Consider the following 9,812-nt stretch of genomic DNA (forward strand, 5'->3'; position numbering starts at 1 on the left):
AATGACCCAACCTTTAGCTTCCGTCGTCAGAATTGTGGTATTCTTTGTCAACATTCACCTCTTCAGTATGAGAGCCTTCCACTTGCAATATTTTGATGATGGTAATTGGGGTGAAACGCTGTTAACGTCGTCTCTTTCGCCGTTCGTATGGAGAGAGTTAATTAAGTAATGCATATGGATAATTGTCTACATCATTTTCCCAGAGGACAACACTAATATACATATGATTTGCATACTTTTTGAAGTTAGTAGAATGCATAATTTGCTTGCTTATTGAAATAAATAGGATGCATAATATGTAAACGTATTGAATTGTTTGATGGGAATACATTTACCTGGGAATAAGTGGCACAGTTTTATTGTCAATTTCAAAGAAGCGTCGAAGTCCGCTAAACTGATTCTTCGTGAGAAGAGGGTGGGAAGAAGAGGAGGAGGAGGAAGGAGAGAAGGAAGAAGGAAGAAAAAGAGGAAGAGGATGTGGAGTTTCAGTTTTCAGTTTCAGTAGCTCAAGGAGGCGTCACTGCGTTCGGACAAATCCATATACGCTACACCACATCTGCCAAGCAGATGCCTGACCAGCAGCGTAACCCAACGCGCTTAGTCAGCCCTTGAGAAAAAATATTTAAAAAAATAAGGGGTGAATAAATAATAGATAAATACATAAAAAAAAGATAACTATTACCACTACTAATAATATATATAAGGCGCAAAAACTTGATGAAGTCAACTATAAGCGTACATAAATAAATAAATATATATGATATAAAAAGTAGTAGTAGTAATAATAATAATAAATAAATAAATAAATAAAAAAGACAACAATGATGATAAATAAGCAAATAAATGTAAAACATGGAGACACACATTCACACATACACCCACATATGCATAACAGATATGCACCAAACATGCATAAGAAAGAAATAAAGAATACTACATGTGGAAAGAATGAAGATGAAGGGGTCAAATCTGGATTAAAGAGGACTTTTCTTTATGAACAAAAACAAAAAAACAAAAAAAAGCCATGAAAATCTTTTGGTGCCGTAGGTTCTATTACGTGAGCAAAGTGCATGCTGCACACGGGACCCATGGCGGGGTCAATAAGAGGTACTGAGATAAAAACCCAGAATCTTTTCTTTTCTTCGAAGGTTTTTCCGTCTATATTTCATGTTTACTTGCATGTAACACGATTTGAATTGTATGTCAGTAACAGCTCTCTCTCTCTCTCTCTCTCTCTCTCTCTCTGTGTGTGTGTGTGTGTGTGTGTGTGTGTGTGTGTGCACGTGCACGCGTGCGTGCGTATGTCAAGCGTGTATGTGTGCGTGCGTGTGTTAAAAGTGTGTATGTGTGCGTGCGTGCGTGTGCGTGTGTGTATGTGTTCGTGTATGTGTGTATTCTATACTCTTAACCGAGAATACTGTTGAACAGATCTGTGTTAAGCATTTGTCCATCATGCTTCATTATAATGTGATATATCATGCCTGTCTTCTCACTGTGATTTCTGCGTCTATACGACTGTGATTATTGTATGTGAGGTTCACCTAACATTTAGCAGTAGTAGTAGTAGTAGTAGTAGCAGTAGCAGTAGCAGTATCATTATCAAACATTAACGGGGTTTTTTTTAATGCAGTCATTGAATGACTGAGATTCTCGTACTTTGTCCATGTAACATACAACACACGTGGATTTCTTACCAGAGATAGTAAAGTATTCTGTATTCTGCCTTGATGTTTGTGTGTTCTTTGTCGAGCTGAGAGCAGCAGACATTGTACTTTGTTGTGTAATGTCTTGTCTTTGTCTCGGGCTTGGACTTCCTCGCAAGAAGAGGAATATAGCGCTATATAAATACCATTATTATTATTATTAAATAAAATGCACAATAACTGTGTGCCACAGCAAAAGTGAACAAACAGAAATTGTCCATTGAAAGAAAAGAAGAGAAAGGCATGGGAGAGATGGGGTGGTGAGGAAGGGGGAAGCGGAGAGACAGAAGGGGAGAGAGGGGGGGGGAGACGGAATATAAAGGAGACGGAGAGAGACAGAGAGACGGCGAGAGAGAGATACAGAGAGAGACAGAGAGAGAGACAGAGAGAGAGAGAGAGACAGAGAGAGAGAGACAGATAGACAGGGAGAGACAGAGAGAGACAGAGAGAGACAGAGAGAGACAGACAGAGACAGAAAGACAGAGAGAAAGAGAGAGACAGAGAGACACACGGAGAGAGACAGACAGAGAGACAGAGACAGAGAAACAGAGACAGAGAGACAGACACAGAGAGAGAGACAGACAGACACACAGAGACAGAGAGAGAGAGAGACAGAGACATACTGACAGAGACAGACAGACACAGAGACAGACAGAGACAGAGACAGAGATTTCTATATTTATAAGAGTTCTAGATTAGCAGATAAACCAACTTGTCTTTTTACCTCCAGACTTCGTTTCAGAGAGCGACATACAGACAGACAGACAGACAGACAGACAGACGGACGGACGGACAGACGGACGGACAGGCAGAGTCAAAGACAGAGAAGCAGCAGACATTAACAACAACAACAAGCGAGGAAAAGAAAGAGAGCGAACGAGGCAGACACACACACACACACTGAGAGAGAGAGAGAGAGAGAGCGACACACACAAACACACACACCATCACACACGCACTAACACACTATCTCTCTCTCTCTCTCTCTCTCTCTCTCTCTCTCTCTCTCTCTCACACACACACACACACACACACACACACGAACAAAATTCCCCCCCCCCACCTCAACCCCATCACCAACCACACCCACACAATACAATCCCCATCCCTGCTTTCCCTTTGCGGCCAACACAACACAACACACACACAACACACACACACACACACACACACACACACACACACACACACACACAACACAACACAACACAACACACACAACACACACACACACACACACACACACACACACACACACACACACACACACACACACACACACGTATGCACAAAAACAGCCAGCAGATGACCTTCCAAGACAAGACAAACAACAAAAAAAGACACTCATCAACTGCTCAAGGCAGCAGGAAGTTGGACGCGGGACCTCCACGGCTGATTCTGTGCCAACCCTTCACCAACACCCGTGAGCCCATCACACGGCCTTTCTTCCTTCCAACACACCCCGCACAGCCATCACACCCTCCCTCCCTCCCTCCCTCCCTCCCCTCGGGACATACAGAACGGGGGGTGTGGGGGCGGGGTGGGGGGCCTTGCATGACTGTCGAGTGGTCCTAGCAGTTTCCGTTTCTCAAGGAGGCGTCACTGCGTTCGGCGGACAAATCCTTAACACGCTACACCACATCTCAGCTAAAGCTGATGCCTGACCAGCAGCGTAACCCATCGCGCTTTGTCTGGCCTTGAGTGTATGCATATATATATATATATATAGTGTGTGTGCGTATGTGTTAGGGAAGCTGTTGGATACACATGTATGTATGTATGCAGTGTGTGTGTGTGTGTGTGTGTGTGTGTGTGTGTGTGTGTAGTCACATTTTGGTGTGTGTGTGTGTGTGTGTAACATAGATGTAATGTTTTATGTTAACAAAAGCGTTTTTGTAAAGCACCTAGAGCAGATTTCTGGATAGTGTGCTATATAAGTATTCATTATTATTATTATTATTATTAAGATATTGTGTGTGTGTCTACGTGCTTGTTTACAATGATAATACATTATCTTACGCTTGAGAAAGATTGACTCGTCTGCTGATCCGCTAGTTGTTCAGAGACAAGGGTTCGAAACCTCGTTTCGGCATGGTGTTGTGTCCTTGGGGAAAGGCACTTTACACTGTACCACTCCCATCTTCCTCTGTCAACCCATGCGTGGATTGGAACCTAACTTCGGTTGGGGAAGGTTAAAACGGTGGAAGGAGAGTACTGGGCCCCGCCTGCCTGTGCCGAGTCCCTTGACACAGTGGATAGGAGTTCACTGCGCCGATCTCCGTAAGAGGCTATGAGAACTTTAACATTTGGATATTTTTGTCCCTGTTCAAAGTCGAGTGGTTTAACAACATTCGGGATTTTCTACATTTTCAGCGAAAACACAAATACTTCGAATGCACAATATCGTAATGGGTAAAATGCATAAAATGATAACTAAATGAATCCATAAATAAATAGATTATTAGATAAATGAATAAATAAATCAGAAATTCACAGCACGAAATTGTCGCGGGCTCCCATTTCCAAGTTCATGCTGACGGTCAGCTCTTCCATTATGCTGAGGGTGTTCCTTCTTAACTGGCTGATTTATTATCCCCCATTCGTCAACATCTGTCGGATTCTTTTCTCTTTTTTTCAGTTATTTAGCATGTGTTTGTGTAGCTCTGTTACACGTCTTGTCACAAACGTTGTTTATTTTAAACACACTGAAACCTCAGAGGGAACGTTTTCCTCTTCTTCTTTTTTTCTTTTTTTTTCAAATTCCCCATGCATAGTTCAGGCATCTGACCCTCCTTTCTTCTCGAAGCAGATGTGGTTTCGCATGTATTATCTGCCCCCCTCCTTTTTTAACTCACTCAGTACGACCAGTCCTCTCTTCTCCTCTACACGGACCCCTCGGATGTCCAGTGGGTGTCTCAATGACCCAACCTTTAGCTTCCGTCGTCAGAATTGTGGTATTCTTTGTCAACATTCACCTCTTCAGTGTAAGAGCCTTCCGCTTGCAACATTTTGATGATGGTAATTGGGGTGAAACGCTGTTAACGTCGTCCCTTTCGCCGTTCGTATGGAGAGAGTTAAACAGATGGGCGGTAGCGTATACATATGCCCTTTTTAAGATGATGTGTAGCATATATATATATATATAGAGAGAGAGAGAGAGAGATAGAGATAGATAGATATGTCCCCTTTTTTAAAGCAGGTGTGTAGCTTATATGGATCAGTCCGCACGCTTTAACGCCGCCTTGAGATAACCTGAATTCGAATGACCTTGCTTCAAATAAAAGGGGGGAAACTCGGAAACATGACGCTTAAAGTTTTCCATAGATTATGTAAAAGCAAAAATTTCCCGGCGTAAGTTTACCACATTTATCAACCGAAAGAACCCTGACGTTCTGCCTTGACAGAAGCTTGAAGCAATTTAGCATTCAGAACATCACAGACTTTGGATTTTTTGGGGTTGCTTTTTAACTCACTCAGTACGGCCAGTCCTCTCTTCTCTACACAGACCCCTCGGATGTCCAGTGGGTGTCTGAATGACCCAACCTTTAGCTTCCGTCGTCAGAACTGTGTTATTCTTTGTCAACATTCACCTCATCAGTATAAGAGCGTTCCGCGTGCAACATTTTGATGATGGTAATTGGGATGAAACGCTGTTAACGTCGTCTCTTTCGCCGTTCGTATGGAGAGAGTTAATTAAAAGATTTAAGTGTGCATGACCTCTTGTCTCCAAGCTTCGAACCCTCATTCCGGTATGGTGTGACGTCCTCGGGGAAGGCACGACTGCCCAGTGGTCCTAGCAGTTTCCGTTTCTCAAGGAGGCGTCACTGCGTTCGGCGGACAAATCCATACACGCTTCACCACATCAGCTAAAGCTGATGCCTGACCAGCAGCGTAACCCAACGCGCTTTGTCTGGCCTTGAGTGTATGCAAATATATATATATATATATATATATATATATATATATATAGTGTGTGTGTGTGTGTGTGTGTGTGTGTGTGTGTGTGTGTGTGTGTGTGTGTTAGGGTAGCTGTTGGATACACGTGTATGTTAAAATGTATGTATGCAGTGTGTGTGTGTGTGTGTGTGTGTGTGTGTGTGTGTGTGTGTGTGTGTGTGTGTGTGTTGTCACATTCTGGTGTGTGTGTAACATAGATGTAATGTTTTATGTTAACAAAAGCGTTTTTGTAAAGCACCTAGAGCTGTTTTCTGGATAGTGTGCTATATAAGTATCCATTATTATTATTATTATTAATATATATATATATATATATATATATATATATATATATATATATTGTGTGTGTGTGTGTAGGAGTGTGTGTATATATATATATATATATATATATATATATATATATTGTGTGTATATATATATATATATATATATATTCATTTATTTATTTCAGCATGGTGTTACGTCCTCGGGGAAGGCACATTACTTCCATTTTTCTCACTCCACACTTTAATTAATCTTAGTGAGATAAAAATTATTCTGATTCTGATTCTGATTCCGTTGGCCCAGCTGTAAAGCTCGCGTCAATTTCTGACATGTAAGTTTGAGATTCTGAAATACTTCTATCACAGAAAACACAGAACACGAGACACACACTGAGCCATACAAAGACCTACTTTTCTGTTCTTTGGCGAGTCCTTGACGGAGCCTGTCTTCTGTCCCTGGCTACAATGGTGCCGACCCCTGTGGCGCTGTCTTGTCTTCTCAGACATCATCTTCTTTGGCGCTAACTTTTGGCGCCGTCTGCTCCTTCTGTCGTCTTCACATCGCAGTCTTCTTTTGGTGTCGTCTTCACATCGCAGTCTTCTTTTAGTGTCGTCTTCACATCGCAGTCTTCTTTTAGTGTCGTCTTCACATCGCAGTCTTCTTTTAGTGTCGTCTTCACATCGCAGTCTTCTTTTGGTGTCGTCTTCACATCGCAGTCTTCTTTTAGTGTCGTCTTCACATCGTGGTCTTCTTTTAGTGTCGTCTTTACATCGCAGTCTTCTTTTAGTGTCGTCTTCACATCGTGGTCTTCTTTTAGTGTCGTCTTTACATCGTAGTCTTCTTTCGCTGTGTCTCCACATCGTAGTCTTCTTTTGGTGTCATCTTTACATTGTAGTCTTCTTTTAGTGTCGTCTTTAAATCGCAGTCTTCTTTTGCGGTCGTCTTCATATCACAGTCTTCTTTTAGTGTCGTCTTCACGTCTTCACATCGCAGTCTTCTTTTAGTGTCGTCTTCACATTGTAGTCTTCTTTTGGTGTCGTCTTTACATCGTAGTCTTCTTTCGCTGTGTCTCCACATCGCAGTCTTCTTTTAGTGTCGTCTTCACATTGTAGTCTTCTTTTAGTTTCGTCTTTACATCGCAGTCTTCTTTTAGTGTCGTCTTCACATCGTAGTCTTCTTTTAGTTTCGTCTTTACATCGCAGTCTTCTTTTAGTTTCGTCTTCACATCGTAGTCTTCTTTTAGTTTCGTCTTTACATCGCAGTCTTCTTTTGGTGTCGTCTTCACATCGTAGTCTTCTTTTAGTTTCGTCTTTACATCGCAGTCTTCTTTTAGTGTCGTCTCCACATCGTAGTCTTCTTTCGCTGTGTCTCCACATCGCAGTCTTCTTTTAGTGTCGTCTTCACATTGTAGTCTTCTTTTAGTTTCGTCTTTACATCGCAGTCTTCTTTTAGTTTCGTCTTTACATCGCAGTCTTCTTTTGGTGTCGTCTTCACATCGTAGTCTTCTTTTAGTTTCGTCTTTACATCGCAGTCTTCTTTTGGTGTCGTCTTCACATCGTAGTCTTCTTTTAGTTTCGTCTTTACATCGCAGTCTTCTTTTAGTGTCGTCTCCACATCGTAGTCTTCTTTCGCTGTGTCTCCACATCGTAGTCTTCTTTTAGTTTCGTCTTTACATTGTAGTCTTCTTCTGGTGTCGTCTTCACATCGCAGTCTTCTTTTAGTGTCGTCTTCACATCGCAGTCTTCTTTTAGTGTCGTCTTCACATCGTAGTCTTCTTTTAGTGTCGTCTTCACATCGTAGTCTTCTTTTAGTGTCGTCTTTAAATCGCAGTCTTCTTTTGCGGTCGTCTTCATATCACAGTCTTCTTTTAGTGTCGTCTTCACGTCTTCACATCGCAGTCTTCTTTTAGTGTCGTCTTCACATTGTAGTCTTCTTTTGGTGTCGTCTTCACATCGCAGTCTTCTTTTAGTGTCGTCTTCACATTGTAGTCTTCTTTTGGTGTCGTCTTCACATCGTAGTCTTCTTTTAGTGTCGTCTTCACATAGTAGTCTTCTAAGACATGTTGTAAACAGCCATACATCGCCCATACCCACTTTCTTTGCTCTCTCCTTTGGGATGGGAGGTATCCCAGCTAGACTTATCGAGACACGTATTTTTTGTTTCTAGTTATAATTTCAATATCGAAATCGTACATTAGCAATGCTAAAACAACTGGAGAATATAGTTCTGCAGTACAATGTGGAGTTACTCTTCAAATACCGCTGTATTCACATGGAATTCAAATCAAAGAAATCCATATCTTCGTACGAATCCTGAGACTGAGACAGGGAAGGTAACTCTGCTTTGATTCTTCCACCCCAGCGAAGAACGTCCTAAAATGCATGAAACAATTTATATATATATATATATATATATATATATATATATATATATAAGAGTTTAATACGTTTATTTTCCCCTTCGAGGGTTGGGTGAAATAAAAGCATATTCGTGCTTACTCTATTACCCTTAAGAAATAAACTTAGTTCAGTTCGGTTCAGTTTAGTTCTCTCTCCCTCTCTCTCTCTCTCTCTCTCTCTCTCTCTCTCTCTCTCTCTCTCTCTCTCTCTCTCTCTCTGTGTGTGTGATCTAATGATTATGGTAAATGATGATCCACGATTTCCAGGGTTTTCCCCACTCTGCTGCTTAATTTAACAGTTGAATAAGAAAATATAACCTTGTGCAAAACCTCAACCCTTCAATCAAAGAAGACTTGACAGAATCGTTAAAAAAACAAAACAAAAAAAGCCTTTTTCAACAGTGTGAGAATGACGAGAATGATAAAGAATCGATAGTGATTAACAACGTGTTGGAGGTACTTTGACATCAAAACACACACATACCAGTCGATTTTTTTTTTCACAGGCATCTGCGCCTCAACACAAGAATTATGATCTGAAATAAGCCAGTGAACGAAACGGTAAATAATTGTAACAGCAGATGGACAAATACATACATGACTAAAAAATCAATGCATAAATGAAATTGAACGCACAACAGAATAGTCTATTCCGACGGGATTTTATGTAAGTTTTCGCATTGGGAAAATAAGGAGTGTGTTGGAAAGAATACAGCAACCAAACTTATTACGTGGCAGTCACACTGCTAATCTACTCTGCTGTGCCCGTGTTCTGCAGTTCTGTACTGCTTCAAAGTACAGAGATGAAGAAGAAGAAGCAAGTGACAAACTCATTCACGCGCACACACTCAGATAATATATATCTGTCTATATATCGATCAAGTTGATAAAAATGTGTAATTGTAGACAAAATTTCTTAATTCAAAACAAAAAGACATCGATGTAACTTTTACAACAACTGTGATATCATTTTTAAAAAATTGAAAAAAAGGTTCTTGGGGTTTTTTTGTTGTTGGTTTGTTTGTTTTTTGTTTGGGTTTTTTTTTGTTTTGGTATTTTTTGTTGTTTTTTTTGGCAATGAAAAAAAAGGTTGTTGCAATTCACTATTATCTTCTCTTGTCACAACCCTTCCCCCATCCCCATTCCTACACATCGGAAGACTTTTTTTTTTCCAGAAGTTTGCAAATGAAAAGAAAAAAAAAAGAAAGAAAAGGAAGAGGGTGAAGGAGAAATAAGAAAAGAAAGACACACAGCAGATGAGCGAAAGAAGACAGACCTGCCCACTTACCTTTTTATCTTTTTCTTCCTTTTTTTTCTTCAAACGGACGCAGACTCGGTAGAGCTGGACCTACCAATCAGGCCTTCCAGCCGTGAGAGGATCAAGGAAGCAGCAAAACCCAACTTGGCTTCCTCTGTCTGGGGTCAGCTGGGCATCACTATCGACCACCGCCAGGTCAGTATCGTGTTTGCCCCGGACTTGTCAAGTTGTG

At 41.0% G+C, this 9,812-nt stretch overlaps 1 protein-coding gene across 1 annotated transcript in view; it reads right to left on the minus strand.

Annotated features, from left to right (window-relative positions):
* The window catches only part of LOC143293047 (sensorin-A-like), an 82,053-nt gene that overhangs the window by 71,845 nt on the left and 396 nt on the right, over nucleotides 1-9,812 (minus strand). The window contains exon 1 of the mRNA XM_076603877.1: nucleotides 9,611-9,812. This exon is cut by the window's right edge and continues 396 nt beyond it. The gene's annotated coding sequence lies outside the window, so the exon portion shown is untranslated. The remainder of the gene's footprint in view (nucleotides 1-9,610) is intronic.

Source organism: Babylonia areolata, chromosome 18 (genome assembly GCF_041734735.1).
Source record: "Babylonia areolata isolate BAREFJ2019XMU chromosome 18, ASM4173473v1, whole genome shotgun sequence".
NCBI classification, from domain to species: Eukaryota; Metazoa; Mollusca; class Gastropoda; order Neogastropoda; family Buccinidae; genus Babylonia; species Babylonia areolata.